A 2,472-nucleotide genomic window follows, 5' to 3' on the forward strand; every position below is an offset into this window, starting at 1 on the left:
CCAACCTAACCTAACCTAACCTAACCTAACCTAACCTAACCTAACCTAACCTAACCTAACCAAACCTAACCTAACGTAACCTAACCTAACCTAACCTAACCTAACGACGTTTGCAAGCGCTTTCACATTAGATATCGCAGTTCCCGACTTGTAATGGTGAAAAACACTACATCTCACTAAGTGACATTGTTTAATGCGGTTTTACGATGGTTGATATGTCAACCTAACCTAACATTCGTACTTGTATTGAAAAACGCTCTATTACACTGTTTCGTTCACAATTACGATATTTGCATAACCTCACAGTTTTTCACCAACTTATTGCATACAGAACGCTGTATCTCGCTAAATGACATCGTTCTTTAAGGTTTCACGATACTTGCATGCGCTTTAACGAGAATATCACAATAAAGCAGTTTCGCACTTGTAACGGCACAAGACGCAGTATCTGGCTAGTTCATGCCATTTTGTGTGCTTTCCCAATATTTCACCTATCGCAGTTTCGTACTCGCAATAAAACAACACTATCTCGTTAGATGACATCGTTTTTGGTGGCTTCACGACGCTACCTAGCTCAAACTAACCAAACCTTCGCACTTCTATCGTTAGAAAACGTTTTATTCGCTACTTTACAATGTTTTCTACAAGATTACGACGGTTTCATGCGCTTTCACATTAGATATCGCAGTTCCCGACTTTTACTGGTGAAAAACACAGCATCTCACTAAGTGACATTGTTTAATGCGGTTTTACGACGGTTCATACCTTAACCTAACGTAACCTAACCTAACCTAACCTTACCAAACCTAACCTAACCTAACCTAACCCAACCCAACCCAACCTAACCTAACCTAACCTAACCCAACCTAACCTAATCTAACCTAACCTAACCTAACCTAACCTAACCAAACCTAACCTAACCTAACCTAACCTAACCTAACCTAACGACGGTTGCAAGCGCTTTCACATTAGATATCGCAGTTCCCCACTTTTAATGGTGAAAAACACTGCATCTCACTAATTGACATTGTTTAATGCGGTTTTACGACGGTTCATATCTTAACCTAACCTAACATTCGCACTTGTATCTAAAAACGCTCTATTACACTGTTTTGTTCACAATTGCGACATTTGCATAACCTCACAGTTTTTCACCAACTTATTGCAGTACAGAACACTGTATCTCGCTAAATGACATTGTTCAAGGTTTCACGATGCTTGCATGCGCTTTAACGAGAATATCACACTATAGCAGTTTCGCACTTGTAACGGTAGAACACGCAGTATTTGGCTTGTTCATGCCGTTTTGTGTGCTTTCACAACATTTCACCTATGGCAGTTTAATACTCGCTATAAAACAACACTATCTCGTTAGATGACGTCGTTTTTGGTAGTTTCACGACGCTACCTAGCTTAAACTAAGCTAACCTAACCTAACCTTGGCACTTCTATCGTTAGAAAACGTTTTACTCGCAACTTTACAATGTTTTCTACAAGATGACGACGGTTTCATGCGCTTTCACATTAGATATCGTAGTTCCCGACTTGTAATGTTGAAAAACACTACATCTCACTAAGTGACATTGTTTAATGCCGTTTTACGACGGTTGATATATCAACCTAACCTAACATTCGCACTTGTATCTAAAGACGCTCAATTACACTGTTTCGTTCACAATTACGATATTTGCTTGACCTCACAGTTTCTCACCAACTTATTACAGTACAGAACGCTGTATCTCGCTAAATGACATCGTTCTTTAAGGTTTCACGATACTTGCATGCGCTTTACCGAGAATATCACAATATAGCAGTTTCGCACTTGTAACGGTAGAACACGCAGTATTTGGCTTGTTCATGCCGTTTTGTGTGCTTTCACAACATTTCACCTATCGCAGTTTAATACTCGCAATAAAACAACACTATCTCGTTAGATGACGTCGTTTTTGGTGGTTTCACGACGCTACGTAGCTTAAACTAACATAACTGAACCTAACATAACCTTCGCACTTCTATCGTTAGAAAACGTTTTACTCGCTACTTTACATTGCTTTCTACAACATTACGACGGTTTCAAGCGCTTTCACATTAGATATCGCAGTTCCCAACTTGTAAAGGTGAAAAACACTGCATCTCACTAAGTGACATTGTTTAATGCGGTTTTACGACGGTTCATACCTTAACCTAACGTAACCTAACCTAACCTAACCCAACCTAACCTCACCTAACCTAACCAAACCTAACCTAACGTAACCTAACCTAACCTAACCTAACCTAACCTAACGACGTTTGCAAGCGCTTTCACATTAGATATCGCAGTTCCCGACTTGTAATGGTGAAAAACACTGCATCTCACTAAGTGACATTGTTTAATGCGGTTTTACGACGGTTCATATCTTAACCTAACCTAACATTCGTACTTGTATTGAAAAACGCTCTATTACACTGTTTCGTTCACAATTACGATATTTG

The sequence above is a fragment of the Rhipicephalus microplus genome, unplaced genomic scaffold, assembly GCF_043290135.1.
Source record: "Rhipicephalus microplus isolate Deutch F79 unplaced genomic scaffold, USDA_Rmic scaffold_46, whole genome shotgun sequence".
Classification (NCBI taxonomy): Eukaryota; Metazoa; Arthropoda; class Arachnida; order Ixodida; family Ixodidae; genus Rhipicephalus; species Rhipicephalus microplus.